Source organism: Ciconia boyciana, chromosome 15 (genome assembly GCF_034638445.1).
Source record: "Ciconia boyciana chromosome 15, ASM3463844v1, whole genome shotgun sequence".
Classification (NCBI taxonomy): domain Eukaryota; kingdom Metazoa; phylum Chordata; class Aves; order Ciconiiformes; family Ciconiidae; genus Ciconia; species Ciconia boyciana.
In genome coordinates this window covers 10,423,282-10,440,088 of record NC_132948.1, presented here as the reverse complement: position 1 = coordinate 10,440,088, position 16,807 = coordinate 10,423,282, and the positions used below count along the sequence as shown (strand labels likewise).

General features: G+C 43.1%; 1 protein-coding gene across 3 annotated transcripts in view; it reads left to right on the top strand.

Moving 5' to 3' along the window:
• CCDC92 (coiled-coil domain containing 92) overlaps window positions 1-16,807 on the top strand; it is a 98,021-nt gene that overhangs the window by 10,229 nt on the left and 70,985 nt on the right. For all 3 annotated transcript variants that reach the window (XM_072880506.1, XM_072880504.1, XM_072880505.1), the window contains one exon: window positions 1,163-1,394. The gene's annotated coding sequence lies outside the window, so the exon portion shown is untranslated. The remainder of the gene's footprint in view (window positions 1-1,162; window positions 1,395-16,807) is intronic.

Genomic DNA, 16,807 nt, shown 5'->3' with positions numbered 1-16,807 from the left:
ACCACTTACTAGGTATGGAAATTGTTTGGCCAAGAGCAGAACTGGGTGATTATTATGGAGTTAATTGCACCTGCCTTACCACCATCCCATCATAAAAAGCAACCTGAAAATGCTTGGCTTTTTCCCATACACAAAATTCAAGGTTTTAGATTAAAAACAAATTCTCTTCAGGTTATATCTAGGATTCACATACTTGGTTAAGCCGTGTAACATGGTACTAGGAGCTCCTGTAAATCTGAGCAATCTTTAAATCAAAGCAACCTTACACTCCTCTCCCCTTCCAAACCCAGGCACTATGAGGTGAAACCCCTGAGTTGTAGGAGCGTGGAAGGAGAAACTAGTAGGGCAGGAAATGCTTGCGTTGGTGCTGTGTGATTGACTCTTGCTGTATAGGCAGGTTTCCTTCTGCTTTTCCAGGGAGAAGGAATGTTGTATGAAGACAACATAGTCTGGCGGTAGCTTTGTCTGATGTAACTATGGGTAGTATTTGGGATGTAAAAAGTTTGTTCTGTGGTAACCAATACCATAATGGGGGATGATGCCTGAGAAAACCGTTTTCACAAGCTTTCACCACTTTCACAAGCAAGTGCATGATACCTTTTCCCACATCTATTTGATCACTTATCCCAAAGGAAAACATGTTGTTTCTTTTCACCAGGCTTTGTTATTTCCCCTTTCCAAGAGGATGAGGCCAACATCAGCATGAAGGTGTGAGAATTTGGAAGCAGAACTGCTTACCATGTGCAAAAGGGGACTGTTTCCTTGTGACATCAACAAAATCAAAACTACAAAGTTTATAGTTTGGAGCTCGCCCCAATAGCAGTAAAAATTACATTGTCCATTTCGGTTCTTTTGTTTATTGAAACACAAAAGCCAGAAGTGTAGGAACTTGCTTTCTATGGCTCACAGCAAAGGCAGGGTTGAAGGGTTGGTGTGAACTAGTTCTCAGACACAGCTGCGTCTGAGACTCCAGGAGGTTCTCCTCTCGGAGACCCAGGCTACAGTCATGAATGGTGCAGCCTTGTAAATCCAGCTGGCCAAAGCATTTTGCTACTCGGCCATCAGGAAACACATTTTGTAGGTGCTGTGGCACGTGCATATCTCTTTGGTCTTACCTCCACGTGTCAAATGAGCCTCTCTTGCTGATTTTTTGCACAAACAGGAGCTGCTGCCTCGCACTGGAGCAGACTGGACTCTAGTCTCTCATAAATGCAGTGTCTGCCCACCAATACCCTGCCCTGAAGGAGAGAAGTTCCTAGGCCCTGCCAAGTATCAAACACCAAGAACGTGTCCCATGGAGACAAGGCCACACAGCAGCTTCCATGTGCGGGCACTCGCACTGAGTCCTTTCTATGGGGAGTCTGAATTCAGCTGTTCACACACAGAGACTTGTGGTAAGTGAATACTCAAATAAAAAGTGCCGGTAAGGCATACTTCTGTGTACCTCCCCTTAGTGCTATCTTGGCCTTTCCTGGGTCAAGGTGGGATTGTTCCCTGTGTTTGCTCCTAGAGCTTTTATTTCTACTTCTGCCAGCCTAATTATGAATGTCCTAGCTGAGAGTGCTTTCCATTTCCTTCATTTGCTAGGCAACCAAACGTCCATACATTTCCATAGGGGTCTGTAAACATCCCATAGTACATTCTCCTAATTAGAAAACAATGTCTGTAGTTGTGTTTACATTGCTATGCTTATTAGGAAGTAAAATGCTGGGTTGGTTTTGTGTTATGTGCAACCTGAGATTGTACATTTGTGTGCTGTTAGGAGGATTTTTTAATTGGTTTTTAAGAAATGTATCTTGGGGGTTTCTTGGTTTCTGAATCAACACAGACAGAGGGTTTACAGCTAGCTATTGTATGAAATTACAGATCACATGTTCCCTGTGAACTTTCCCTAAGTTTATTCAACTCCAAAAATGCAAGTTGAGTTAAAGAGGAAAAAACTGCATGGGTTCAGCAATGAGCCACCTCCTTGGGAGGCATTACTTGTGATCAGGCGGTAAGTTTCAGGTCAGTTGGGCAGAGCTAGTAACACATTATCTTAAAGTCCATGAATATCTGTAAAAAGGGGGATCAGAGTTTTCCCACATTTCTAGGAAGATTCATAGTATTCTAGACACATAAAAAGGGAATCCATGAGTTCATCAGTTCTGATCTTCCATATAAGGCAGGCTGTAGTAATCAAAATCAATACCAGATCAATGTCTTTTGAACTGAATATGTGTTTGAGAAAGGAGTCCAATCTTGCTTCAGAGGTTGCCAGTAGTGAAGAGTTGATTGCTACCTTAGTAAATTGTTCCAGTTGTTAGAAATTTTCACTTCAACCCCCAGCCACCAAATCTCATTATACCTTTTGTCTGCCAGAATGAAAAGCCTATGGTCAGTTTTGTTCCCCATATTGCTGCTTCAACAGAATGCAAGATCACTCCATAACAAGAAGAATAAATTGCAGTACTGGATGCTTCTGCTTGAAACCTATTTTGTAACCTTTTCATTCAACTCATGGCTCTTGTCTGAACCTTTTCCAGTCTAGCAACATACTGTGAATGGTGGACCCAGGCCCAGGCACTGTATACTGCCAAATGCATCAGTACCAAATGCAAGGGTGGTGGAATCGCTTTTTGTTACTGATGACGTTACACCACAGAATCACAGAAATGTCAGTTGGAAGGACCATTTTTGGAGACATGCTCACCATCTGTTGCCCTACAGAGTAAGGCAGATCTTAACTCCCTTTGACAATCTGGACCTGGCTCCTTTCTTTATTAGCCACGTTCACGAACAGCTGAAGGCTGTGGCATGGAGGATCAGCAGTACTACAAGGTCTCTAGGAGTCCCCATTGTGTTAGTCACTAAGGGCGCAGACATACAGTGGGACATGCCTCTCTGCCCGGCTGCAACAGAGCCCAATTCAATGCTAACCCTTAAGCAAATAGCACACTGACCTCCCAGTTAATAGAGCAGGTCTTCTTGCTTATTTTATTCCCGGCATTTGAACTGCAGCACATTCCAGTTGGGTAAAAAGACTTCGCTGTTTGGAGCATGCTGGAGTCAGGTGGTGAGCATACCAACAGCCAGACAGGATACTGCGCTTCCTGTGAGAGTAAACACTGAAAGTCATGCAAAGCATCTTTCATTCTGGCTTGGCCGCAACAGCCAGTACAGCCGCTGGAAAGGAAGGGACTTCACAGAGACAGAGAGATTATTCTCTTCTGGCTTAGAGACTACCTGGCCTTTTAATCATATTTGAAAGCCTGTATTTTTAAAGGCTGCTCACTTTGTTGGCAGAATATGCACCCGCAAACCCCCATCTGCTGGGAGCTTGCAGTCTCACTCGGGGATCTGCTATGCAGGAATACAACCAGTATGTGGATGCTCTGCACCTCTCAAGTTTTTGCCTAAGACTACAGCATGGGATGACTGAAGGAGCTCTTGGACTTATCCCAAGTCTGTGTTCAAACATAAACTAAGAGAGAAACGTGCAACTAAGAAACAGTCCAGATTTGCCTTGAGTAATTGCACCTCTGGACAGTCTTTCTTAAGGGCTCTAAGCACTATTACCACCAGGAGAGTGACACTGGGTTTCTCTTGGGGTGGTTTTGGTTTTTTTTAAAGAGGCAGTTCAGAAAGTCATCAAGGGAATGTCTGAAAGTTTCAGCAGGCTTCATACAGAGCAGAGGCAGAGCTCCTTTGGCAGAAACTCCCTGATCTATTAAGTCATCTTCAGAGTTCACAGGGACTAACCTGAAAAGCTAGATTCCTCCCCAAAACTACATGGAAACCATTTGCTAGGCATTCAGGACACCTTCCCATGTGGTGTGGTTGTTGACATATGAATGGACTGAAACAGATGGCGATGGTATCCTTATTGTTGCATTTTACAAGCTGCATCATTCAGTCTCAAGGCCAGAGTGAACTGCAGCCATTCCATGCGGTTTGCTGATGTCTCCAGATAGTCATAGTGAGGATGAGCACAGGAAAGCCATTGGGATCACAGTAGCCAGCAGATTCTGCAACAGATGGTTCTAACCTTTCATCATAACATTTAGGTGTTGTATTTTATACTATTTGGGAGCCTCCCATTGGAGTGGGCTGGATGGAAATCAAGTCCTGTCTAGGCATGTTTGAGCTGCGTTTCAACAAATCCTTTAATTTCCGTAAACAAGTGCAGTTAGAAATCTGGCCTTTACTCCTGTCTGCCTTTGTTCCCCATCTGTAAAATGGAAATGGCAGCACAGTCTGGCTCATGGGGGTATCTGAGGAGAGAAATATTACCACCGTGCAGGAGTAGCTCAGCTAAAACAAGTCACAAGAGCAAATCAATACCAGTATCCACAGCCAGGTCCCAACAGGAATTTTCCGTCACCTTGTGGAATGAACTTTTCAGTTTTCTGACAATCAGTAAACATGAGATTATATTTAAGAAAAAAAACTTGCCTTTCATACAGATATCCACAAAGTTCATGGTGTTCAAACAAATTTTCCCAAGCTGGTCTATTATATTTGTTTTCCTAATGGAGAACTCAATATTTTCATTTTTACTTGCAAAACTGTATTTACATCAAACTTTGTTTTAATTTTATAGACTCTCACACTATTTTTAGGGTTATGTTATTCACTGAGGCTTAAAGCCAGTGGAGTCATCTTGGTAAGTCAGACTTTATGGCTGTTTTCATGAGATCCAATGTAACATCAGTCCAGGGCTTTGGAAAGAAATGGCTTTCAGGGCTGCCAGTTAATTTGTGAAAAGATACTGCACGGATATCCTCTCCCCATTGTGCATTTCTTCCCTAATAAAACTACAGCATGTTCTAATACTTTAATGTCTGGAAGGGTTTTAATATCTCTTCCCTCTTGTCTAGCAATGTTTTCGGTAAAGAACCAGATATGATACCTTTTTAACAGAAAAGACAATAGCTTAAAAGCAGTCTATTTTTTGGAGTGTTTCCAGCTGATCTGTTGGTCTGTACTTTGACAATTGGTTTTATTTATAGTCCATGCAGTATTTTTAAAGTATTTTATTGCTTCTACAGTGTAAGCAGAGATCTTTGGAGAAAAGGAGGCTTGATGGGGATGTTTTGAGAGTTATGTCCTGCAATGTGCTCTGCCTACTGAGGTTTTCATCATAAATCCCATTCCCTAGAAATGTTCTTCTGCAGATTCCAAAGTTTTTTACCGACATCAGTTGTCTTCAGTATCCCAATGAGAAATGTATTAGTGTGGCAGTTTCAGCATGGGAAAATGAGGTGCTGGAGGGAGGCTGACTTGCATGCAGTCTGTAAGACTTCAGTAATGAACACAGATTTCCCCGACGTGATTTCTCCAGGAAGAAGCAATCACAAATGGGTTGGTCCTAGCATCTTAGATGCTGGTTTTTTCTTTTGCAGCATACTCTGTTTTCCAGGATCTTCCACCTTTTTTTCCCAGGCAGTAGACTTGCAGTGATGGTCCCAACCTCCTCTACAATGCACTTGTAAGTTAGGAGATTTGGCACGCACCCCTATGAAACACCAACAGATGTAGCACACCTCTGCTCCCTGCCTCCCTGATCTCTTATCTTGGCAAGCCCCTCACTTTACAGATCTGACCATTCCTTGCAGGTTGTTTTATTCTCCAACTTTGCCCTAATGTTTTTGCTATGGTGTCTAAGCTGAGCTGAAGATCTGGAGAAATTCATAGTCCTATGTGATTAGCTGTGCCAGTAACAATTGTTACTGTCTGAGCTGGTTTTTGACATCTATTCCAAAAAGCAAAGCTGTTTTTCCTTCAGAATCTATCACATTACTCCAAATAGGCACATCCTTTCAAAACATGCTCCTGTGCTGTTCATACACTCCTCTGGAAACCACTGTCTTCAACTGCTATTTTTCATGATCATATGCAATTATCCACTTCCCAGTTTCTAGTTCTTGCTCACAGCTGCTGTCCTCTTCCACAGCAGGAAAATGACCAGCAGCTTCATACTTCATATACAACATCTGCAAGGCAGCCATGGAACCGTACAGAGATAGGATAGCTGCTGTCCTGTCAGGAACATCTGCAGAGAACAATCACTCCTCCTCCAAGTAGACCCGTCTATATCATTCTTGTGCAACAGATGATGTGTTTAAGGATGTGGATCAAGGCTGAAGGGATTCCAAGGTTATATTCCATCCTTTGCAAAAGGTACCCACAGGATCTTGGATAAAGCATTGAATCTCCCTGTCACACTTCACCTTGTGAAATGCAAGGAGTGCTTCTGCCTTTACTCCTTTCATCTGTAGGGACAGTAAACACTTTAGTGCAAGCACTCTAAGGAGAGGCACAGACAAGCCCCAGTTGTGTTTGGGATTGGTATTACACTAGCATTTATTGAAAACATAATTAGAAATATGAGTCTTAAAAAGTCACAAAATACACCTTTGAACTCCATTCTTCTCCTGTTGAGGGACAAACCAAGGAATGTAATCAAGTATTTGGTAGAAACAGTAAGAAGTGCATGCTCAACAAGTTCTGAATCTTATTCACTTGCTATCATATTGAAAAAAACCTTCTAAATATTGCAAAATCTCATGGACTGGAAGCTTTAAAACTTTCTTATAAATTACAGCGCTATTATAACACAGAGTTATATTTCTTTAGTGCTTAAAAAAACTACCTGTCCTCAAATGAAACATGTGAAATCAATCTATTCCAATTCCTTTTGCATTATTCTCTTTGCAAGCTGGAAACCTAACTTATCTGTATCTGATCAAGTGCCAATAATGATAGTCTTTAAGCAAAAACTTACCCAAATTCCTGGCATGGTTTAGTTTCAAGATAACCAAGTACAGATTTCCAGGGTGTTTCTGTAACTGATTTTGTATTTGGTGTATATTTATGAGAGATTTCTGTCATACAAGAGAGGACAGGGTCATTCAGCATTTGGCTCTGCATCTAAATTACTGGTGTTGGTATTTACTTCCTAGTCATTTTCTTTCAGCTATGGGAGGATTATTGACAGTCTGTTGACAAGGACTGGGATGCGACAAGTTGGTACTGGGACATACCTGGATACAAGGACGTTCCCATGTCTTGGTTCTGGTAGAGAGGGAGGGTCTGGAATTAAACTGCATGTAGTGTACGTTAGGGTGTGCATTAGCGTATGACAGTGTCATCTACTGCTACGTTTGGGCCTCTTGCCCCTTTGCAGTTAAAGGATTTCCAGGCTCAGCACCACAGAAAGACTCTCGCACCAGCCCTGCCAGGCAGGCGTGTGTTTTCTGTCCACAAGGCACCAAGGTGACGTGTCCATGCCAAGGCCAGAAATGCAAGTCCAGATCAGAGACTGGAACTCTTATGATTTCTGTCTGTATTATTGCATTGAAGCAGCTTCCAGCAATGTGAATCACAGTTCAGAACTATCCTCTACAAATGCAGATCAAAAAGACTATTATTGCCCAAAAAAACCTTTCACTCCATGTGCAGCTTGAGAGAGGTTGGTGCGTACCGGGTAGTATGGGGGAGAGAGAGATCATGTCCAGTGAGGAAATCTTACGGCCCACGCACCTTTGTGATACCCTAGCTGTATGAGGATTTTGCTGTGCCATTCAGCCCTTCCCACAGTGGCCTGGATTCAGCATTTTGGCTGGGTGCTGTATACTACATGTCTTTGAGTGAGTGATTCACAAGCTCCTTGAAGTCTCCAGCTAAGCCAGCAGGAGCACAGCTGTTTATATTTTTATCTTGCTGTTTTCTTTTTCTTTGGGGTAAATCTTAAAATGAAACTTGCCTTGAGAAGCAGAGGGTAATGTGGGAGCCTTTCTGGTTCTGCACTTACTGGAATGGGTACAATCATTCATATTTTGCCCAAACTCAGTGAAATAGCTGAATATTTTCTAGACAGCTGCCATGTCTAATCACACTTATTTGTGTTTAAATTTTGATGTATGGTTCCCATTTCTGAGAAGCCTTCATGCCATCTAATGGACACCAACATTCTTTTAAAATTGTGGACACAGGCAGAAACACTGCTTGACGTTAGACTCATTCTGAAACAAGGTAACCCTATTTAGAGTTAATTATGACCCCTTGAGGAGAGCTGGCATAAGAAGCCCTGAGAATATTTACAAAATTGGGGTGTTAGTCCAAGCAACATTTATTGGGCTTGAAATAAACCCACATCTTTTTTCTTTTTTCTTTTTTTTTTTTTCCAGTTTGAGAGGAACAAGTATAATTGAATTGGCAAAGCGTTCTCCCTGACATTGATTTTTACAACAACTTTACCTTTTAGACAAAGTCTCACATGTTATTGATTTGAAAATTCATTGTGAATGTTTTAAGATCTGGTTTCTGTCTGCTCTGGGGAAAAGAAAGAACAACACACAAAATAGTACAGTGTAAAGTACAGGTCAGGAGCAGAACAGTACATATGATGTTTTCCTGCTTTTAAACCCAACATTTGCCTGTATGTGTTTCCAGAGTTTGTTGTTCCTGTTGACTTATTTCTCTCTGCAACTATGACAGTTATGACAGGGGCACAAGCTACCTCTAGACTAATTTATGTGTGTGCCCATGCCCACGCAGAGCTCCACTGTTCAGATGTCAGACAACTCTCTTAAGGGGGGGAAACCAGCAAGTCATCTTTGGAAAATACTCTCTTACTTTTGGCTTTAATTAGTGGTGCTCAATTACACGAAGGCATTATTGTATCAACAGAAAGACCCCCACTGACTCTTTTGAGGTCTGGAGTATCACCTTGCACCAGAGGAAACCACATCTATATGGCAGCAATCTTTCCCTGGAGACTGAGAGTACTCAGCTGTTAGAGATGGGTTTACACTTTGCCTCTCTGGAGTATTTGTTGTCTGTGATGCTTTATTTCCCCATGTTTTTTTTCCAGGCAATGTTAAAATGGCACAGGACTGGACAAAGAGCTGATATGTACATTGGACAGATATCGTTTAGGTAGGCATTAGGATATGGCTTGCCTGAGTGCTATTCGGTAATTCCTGAATTTGAATCATTCATTTTCTAAAATAACATTTCCCTATGCAGTGAATCACTTGTGACTCTACCCTTGTGATTGGGACCTCAGGATGGACCAACTCAGAGACTCTGCAGCCTACTCAGGCCTTCCTAAATAACACAGCCTAGTTATTGCCTTCCTATTCATGATATTTGTGATATTTCATAGCTATATTATCTTGTGGTGGCAATCAAGGGACAATGCAATCAAAAATGAGTCTTTGTGCATTAGAGAGATGTGACATTATGAGATAATTTCTTCAATATAGAGCAAGAATTGATCAGCACATGTGGATACTGGAATTGAAGGGGACACCCGGGCTTGGAGAAATCCCTTCAGGCTATATGTGTACAAAGGCAATGCCATGCAATCTCCAGGCCTCTCAGGGCCCACATTGTATGGTGTTTTATACATACATCCCAAGTTTATTCACATTCTGGATAGCTGCCCCAGGAATGTCTACAATCTGGCACGTAGCATATTACAGTCGTGTTGCTTAAAGCACCCTTCAGCCAGCAAATCCCACCCTGTTCCTGTACAAAGACTCCTCTCTGTAGCTGCAGGCTCAGATGGGGTGTAGTCTCCCGCAGCACAGATGTTTGCTCACCCTGCGTCTTGTTCATCCCAGCAAGAGCGGCATACGGGCAGGCTCTGCAGGTGGTTAGACTGCGGGTGTGTGGACCCCACCTGCATCACCTGCAGCATCCTTTGTGGTGGAGGAAAGACCCAGCAGATGGAGAACTCATCACAGTCCTCCATGGGGATCCTTCCTTTCCTCTGCTCCTTAGGCTCACTTGGGAAATAGGTGACCTGGAGACCTGGTAGCCAGTACTCAAAGCTGAGATGAAGCCAGGCCACATTTCCTAGGTGACTCTTTGCAAAGAGGAACTGGTGCACTGACCTGCTTCAGGTGGCAGTGTCCATAAGAAGTACAGTGGAAAACAACAGAACATGGTCTGAGAAGAAACAGAGGAAAACTGAGCAATACAGCCTCCCTAATTCACACATCTACCCAGATGCCCGGAAGCTAACCTAAGTCCAAAGGGCTGCAGTGTTTTTTTTAAGCTGAATAGTTCTTCTCATTAGGGACCAAGGTAATTAATTGCCTCAGCAAAGAATGACATGTACTGCACCACGTTGCTTGCAGAAGTTGCTGATGCCCAGAAGCAAAGATAATACTACATTCCCTCTCTATTCTCCAGCCTCTCCCCTGAGAATTCACATCAGTAACAACCCATTAGATCTCAACACTGTTTCCAAGAAATGTGGCTAAACCAGCATTTCTTTGGAGGTAACAAAAATAAATGGGACTCAAAAGAAAAGCAATTTACCTAGGAAACTCTGAGAGCTCCAAACATCAGCATATCTCAGCTTTCTTGGGATTTTTTATTTTTATTCTGCATTTTCTAAATGGCATGGATTCAGTCCCTGTAGATGGGCCGTGACGGCGCACATCTGGTTTTATGGTTAAGGAAATAGCTGATTGAATCGATACAGTCAGCACAGCTGACTGGAGTAAATAAAAGAGGATTTGAAGGAAGCCTTGTTTTCCTCTAGATGGATGAGTCCACCTTCAGTGCTGTTGCAATTGCCCTGGAGTCAGTGGAGTGACACGAGGGGAGAAGAGCGGTCAGTGTATTTCTTCATGAACTGAGCTTGCTTGTTCTCTGTCCATCATAACTTTGGTTTTGCGAGAACGCAGCTCTTAAAAAGCGGCAACCGTTTTCTGCCCGACTCACCGGTCAGTAACAGAGAAGCCGGCAGGCTGGGCCCGCTGCAGAAAAGTGGGACTGACCCGTGGGGTAAATCGTTTCCATCGCTGGACTCCACAATTGCACCTAGTGATTCCGCGTGGAGCAGTTGTCAAACATGAGCTGCTTTGTTCTCACAAGCCCACGGGGAAGGACGGGGGAAGTGGTAGGAGAAAGCTGTGCATCCAAAAGGGTAGCAGTGGGAGGCGTTGGGGATTCAAACCTGGCGGCAAATCCTGCCTCAGTGTAAATGAACTGCAAAACTCCCATATTGCCCCGGGGTTTTGGAGGCTGCAGGCTCGTGTTTCTCTGCTCCAACCTTTTAGGCACAATACAGCTGTAAAAAATCTCTGTGAGGACATGTGGAAAAAAAAAAGTCCCAATCACCTTTTGCAGTGATGGGGCAGCCAGAGAGGGGCACCTGAAGAGTTTGTGGGAATGCACGATGGACCCGACCTGTCAGGAGGATCCCCTGGGTGGGCAAAAGGCTGCAAGCACCAGTTTACTGCTCCCTGTGTTTGCCAGGCATGTATGAGATTCCCACAGAGCAACTGGCTGGCTGTAACCATTCCAGCAACTTATCTTTAAGCTGATAATTGAAGGTAAGACGCAGACCTTTAAAAAATACCTCAGTTTTATTTGTTGTCTTTGTTCTCCTTGTTCAGACCATACACAGAGTCTTTCAGGCCCCTATTTGCTTTCAAAGCCTGTATCGATCACAGCTTGAAGTTATCATCCTAGGAGTGGTTTGTCCCAGGCAGTGGGAAAGTTATTTTCTTAGGCACCTCATTGTCACTTCATATTCTTGGGAACTACTTAAGAGCGGGATCTGTTAGCTTTATGACAAATCCCTTTATTTACATGGAGGGATGGCAGTTCTCAGTTTATCCCACTAAAACATTTCAGGAACGGCCTGCAAACATAAATGCTGGTGCAAGGTTCATTCCGAGCCATCCCCAGGGCTGTTTTGCTCCCACTGCTGCAGCCTGGATCACTTCCTACAGACACAACCTGCACCTTGGCTTTTATCTTCTCTCCTTGCTGCAGCCAGGTCACTGTCTCACTATAAAACCCAAGCAAAGACAAGGTAGGTGGATTTTTTTCTAATGCCTAGGGGCTGTTGGTGCTCTGTGGCCCTAAACCAGCACAGCTGGGCCTCATTTAGCTCATTCGACCTCTCCAGAGAGGCCTCTTGAACAGTCTCTCATGGGTAGTTCTAGTGCAAAGCTGTAGGTGCTCTCCACACCCAGGGAGGGCTGGGGCTTCCTCGTGTATAATTACACTCCACTTACAAAGAGCACATGAAGAAATACAGATACAACTTGCTTTGGACATGCAGCGATGTCTGTAGTTCCTGCCACAAAGAGTTTTTGGCTTACCCTTCGTTTAAAGTCTGTGTCACCTGAAGGCCCCTGGCAGCAGCCCAGCAGAGGAGGTGTCACCTGCCTGCTGGAGGGCTCACGTCCCGCAGGTGTGAAGCAAAGGTGTCGGTGGGAGATGGGTTCCTGAGTGGAAGGTACTTGGCTGTGTGTTTCTTTAAAAACTTGGGTGTGAAGGAGAGTCTCTTCTTAGGTATTGCTTTTAAGGCCTACATCTAATAGCTGAAGTGCTTCTGAGTGTTTAGGGGGTGACAGAGACTATCTGGAGGCCCAGCAGAAGAGGAGCTGGTGCCCTGCGGCTGGCTCTGGTAAGAGTCCTGCTGGACCCTGTTTCTTGGTATTAATCAGACTGGGCTGCCTTCTCTCAGCTCCACCAAGCCCTAAAGACTGGACTTAACGAGACTCCATCTCTGTGCTGTGAGAGGGGCAAATCATGGTATTAAACAGCATTAAAAACTCCAGAAATAATGGACCTAACAATTTAAAAAAGAAAAGATGAGCCTGAACAATAGGTTGTTGGTCCTTCTGAAGGATTGTATGCAAGTGTGTAGTTTGCATGATGTCTGAGAAAATGTAAGACTGAGTTGATGTAATTTAGTAATACGTTTTTCTCCCCTAGAAGATACTCGGCTCTGGGAAGAGCCATGGAGGAAATGTCTGACAGATTTGCACAACAGAGAGCAGTGCTTGCTTGGTAAGTGAACTTAGCAAAGAAAGCGTGATGGGTGTTCTCATTGTGGCTGGTTCTGGGGAAAGTTAGTCTCTATTTGCTTCCTATGGCCTGTTTGCTACTGAGTTTGCTCTCTGCATCTCTGCTGGGAGCATTTGGCCCAGCATTAAGAGAGTGTATCTGCTGTTGATGGAAATTGTGTTTCTGAGTGACTACCAAGGAAGGAGTTTTCCAAACTCTGCTAGTATTTCAGTGCGTGATCTGGAGCAAACAGGCTGCCTCTCCACACTTCGATTGATTACTCTTGAATAAAGTGGACTTTTAGTGCTTGCCCACAGGGGTGTTAAAAAATGTAAAAAGTATTTGCAAATTAAAATGCTTGAATGAAAGGCTCTGGTATGTGTAATCATCGAGTATCAGGTTAAGTAGGAAGGCAAACTGTCAGGGGAGTTCCTGGCGTTACATGGAGCCTAGCTTGTCTCACTTAAATAGATTTAATAAGCTCTGCTAGAATTGAAGAAAGGTTGCATTTAAACGTATTTATTTGAATTTACATAAGCATACATCAAAGAGAAAATAATCCAGGCTCTTGGTTACTTCAGTCTAGTTTTTGATAGTTAATACTTCATCCCTTCCAGCATATCATAAAGTTCCTTTTCACGGTCTCAGAAGAACATAAGGAATTGAGTGAAAGGAGCTGAGCTTGTTACTCTCTGTGACTGTCTGGAGGTTCAAGGTAGAGCTCTGTCTGTGTTTCATTGGTTTTTCCATGTTCGTGTTATGTCTGACACTCCAGTACCCTTAGAAAGACAAATGACAAAGCCTGACAGAACAGTCATACCTTACTTGGCCTTACCTTTCAGGACTAAGCAGTGACCTAGATGAAGGTAGAGAAAACTGCCACTTTGGGAATAGGTGATCATTCAGTGGTCAGTGCAGGGCTGACCAACCACCTTGCCCCTTTGAGCTGCATTTTATGCTCTTGGTATGAGTGAGAGCAGATGATGTGTGCTATGTACTCAAGGGGCGGGGAGTTATTAATGAGCAGGAGATGATGTGGGCTTCCTAGTGTCCCAGGGAAGCTGGTGCCAAAGTGACCCTGGAGCACAGATATCTGTATGATCACCATCCCCAACAGCAGGAGGTTCATTCCAGCAGCCATGTCCTGGTTGGACTTACGCTGCTGGCGAGTGGTGTGTAGCTAAGACTTGCATGTTGGCCTGCCTTAATTAGGGTATTTCCCTTGGAAAGTAGTATGTGGGTCTCCTTCTCTTGCTGGGAAATGACCAGAGGCCAATAACTTCATCTTCTTGTGTCTCAGTTTCCCAGCTAATAAAATGGGGCTGCTCGTTCTGCTCCCCTCTACTTACACAAAGCTTTATCCCTCCTGACAGCAAGCGTTATGTTCCAAGAACCAACCCTTAACACAGCCAACTTGTACATCTTGGGTGACGTGGTCTCATCCGAGAAGCCAAGCAGAGCCCTTGGCAATTGCAGTCGGAACTTAAAGGCCAGTCTGTGGTCAGAAACAAGAGTGTGTTTTGTTAATACAAGCTACAGCCAACTCTGCCAGCTGTTTCCACACTTTAGCAAGTGTTTCCTACTCAAATAGAGAAAATGGTTGATGGGAACTGAACCAGATACAGCCATTCTAGCTAATAGTGAAGAGTTACACCCACGGAGAAGTTGAAAAAGACACTAGATGTCTCCAATGCAGTATGTACCAAACTGCCAGATGTTTAGGATCCCTTAAGTCATCTAACAGGCCTTTTCAAGGCGATGTGACTCTTGAGTATCATGGATCTCCTGAAAAAGCATTAAAGTGAACTAATTTTAGCTTTGAATTATGAGATTTTTCTCCAACAGAAGGTGTCCCTGAGGACATGAGGGTAGACTTTTATTTCCAAAACGTTGCCTTTGTATATTTTTAACGGATCATCTGGATGAAGTTCTAATGGCTGGTTAAGACTGTCTGATTTATAGCAACAGCTGTTCACCTTTGTAGATGGGGAGATTCTTGGAGATACTAAACACATTTATGAACTTGATATTCCACACCAAGGGTCAGGTTTTCTTGCCTCATTTTTTCACAGGTGTAAATCCAGATAGGCTCCTGTGAAGTCAATGAAATTGCTCCATGGAAGGCATGGAAATCAGAGTTGCAGGAAACAGCAGATCAGTTATTTTGTTCTCCAGTAGACTGAATTTTAGAACCCACAGCAATTGGAAGTGATTAGGGTTGAGAAATGTACTGAAGTAGTGATAGGGTGGCCCTGCTGAGTGATGGGGGAAAATGCTGATTCTTGCATGATGCCTGGGGAGCCATTTCTTCATATGGCTGTAAAAGATGGCAATCAGACAGCCCAAAATTAGGAAGTAGAAAAATAAAAGAATAATGAGAGGGGAGATACCTTGGGTGTCCTATTGTAGCTCCTTAATATTTTAATCCCTATGTTTCAAAAAGTAGGGTTCCTGCTGCTGAAAATTCCTGCAAAAATTTCTTTAACTTTCAGTATTGAAGTCTGGAAAAATAGTTGACCACTTTAGGTTTAAAAAAAAATTTAAAAAACTGCTTTCAGACAGTTGTGTCGGCATATTATTATTTTATTTATGTTTTGCCAAAAAAAAAAAGAGCTTCAGAATTCTCCATGGCATTTTCTTGCTTTGCTTGAGCAGATACTTTTTTTGTTTTAAAAATAATAAATGTTTTACAAAAAGAAAAGAAGTTAAGTGCCTCCAGTTCCTACACAAGCTCCAACCCAAGCTTATCTTTGGGGACTTGCTTATGCTTTCTTAAGACAAAGTGTTGCTGGAGCAGTAGTATCCAAATGAACAATCAAAGCCATATAACTTTATTATTACCAAATCTGCTGTATTTCACACATTCACACTCTCTTCACTTCCAGCTATTCAATCCACCTCTATGTTTTCCATAAAATACTCTTAGAGCCGAGCTGTTGATGCCAGCTCTGATCTAAAATGCTGTGATGATTAAGTGTCCTCCATACTCCACTAAATGGAATAAATAACATTATTAATTCAGTATGCAATTGTCTGGCTTACTACACTGAGCTTAATATTTAATATAATGTAACGGAGCTTTATTTCCAGCTACTGGATGCCTTCCCTTAATTTGCCTCTTCAGTCATCAGGCTGCAATAGCTTTGCTTAAAATATTGTTCCACCTGAAGCGCAGAGAAGAAATTCCCCACTAAAACTGGAGCAGAGATCAGACATGAGCAACTGTTCTGGGTTCTGAGGGGAGGCTCACAGGGCTCCAGACCATGTTAGGAGTACAGGTGTGGATGATGTTGATGTCATGTCATAACTGTGGTAACTCAGGCTTGCTCCTGAGTGCATGTAAAATTTTGTGGCTCATTCAGCTCATGGTGGCCACGTGGTCCTGAGTTTCTTGAGAAACAAGGACAGAAGGTGCCTGAACTCTGTTAACATTAATGTAAACTCCCAGCCGATCTGCTAGAGGTAACGCTGTTGCTTTGGATGGATATTTGTCTGGCACAGTTATAATGTGCAATCAAAAAGTGGAGTTAAATCAGAGACCTGGGATTCTTCCCAAATTAAAATCAAGGGGATGAATTCACCCTGGTATCTTTTAAGCAGCCTGGATACAAAGCAAATTGTTCAGAGCTGGCTACTGTGTGCCAAAACCTGCAGCTTTATTAATCTAAAATATTCCAGCATAAGAAAAAGCAATTCAGGATTATTCTCTGCTTTGTCTGGTTTAGATCTTAAACTCCTGAGGACAGGGGCTGCCTTGCAATGCCTGTCGCTGGGGCCTTAATGATGATGCAGCCCATTCAGTGCAGTGATAATGAAATGAGCTCTTTGCAGTAGTTTTGTCTTGTTCTGTAGGCCTGGGCAATAGGCAATCCTCTTGTGTAAGGTTTCAGAGATTTGGCTCACAAAGCACCTGATGATGGAGTTTTATAGCCAATTTTACTGCTGGTGAGTTTCTGTTAGCAGAGAGCTAATCTGAATGCATGTATATGTGGAAAACACAGTT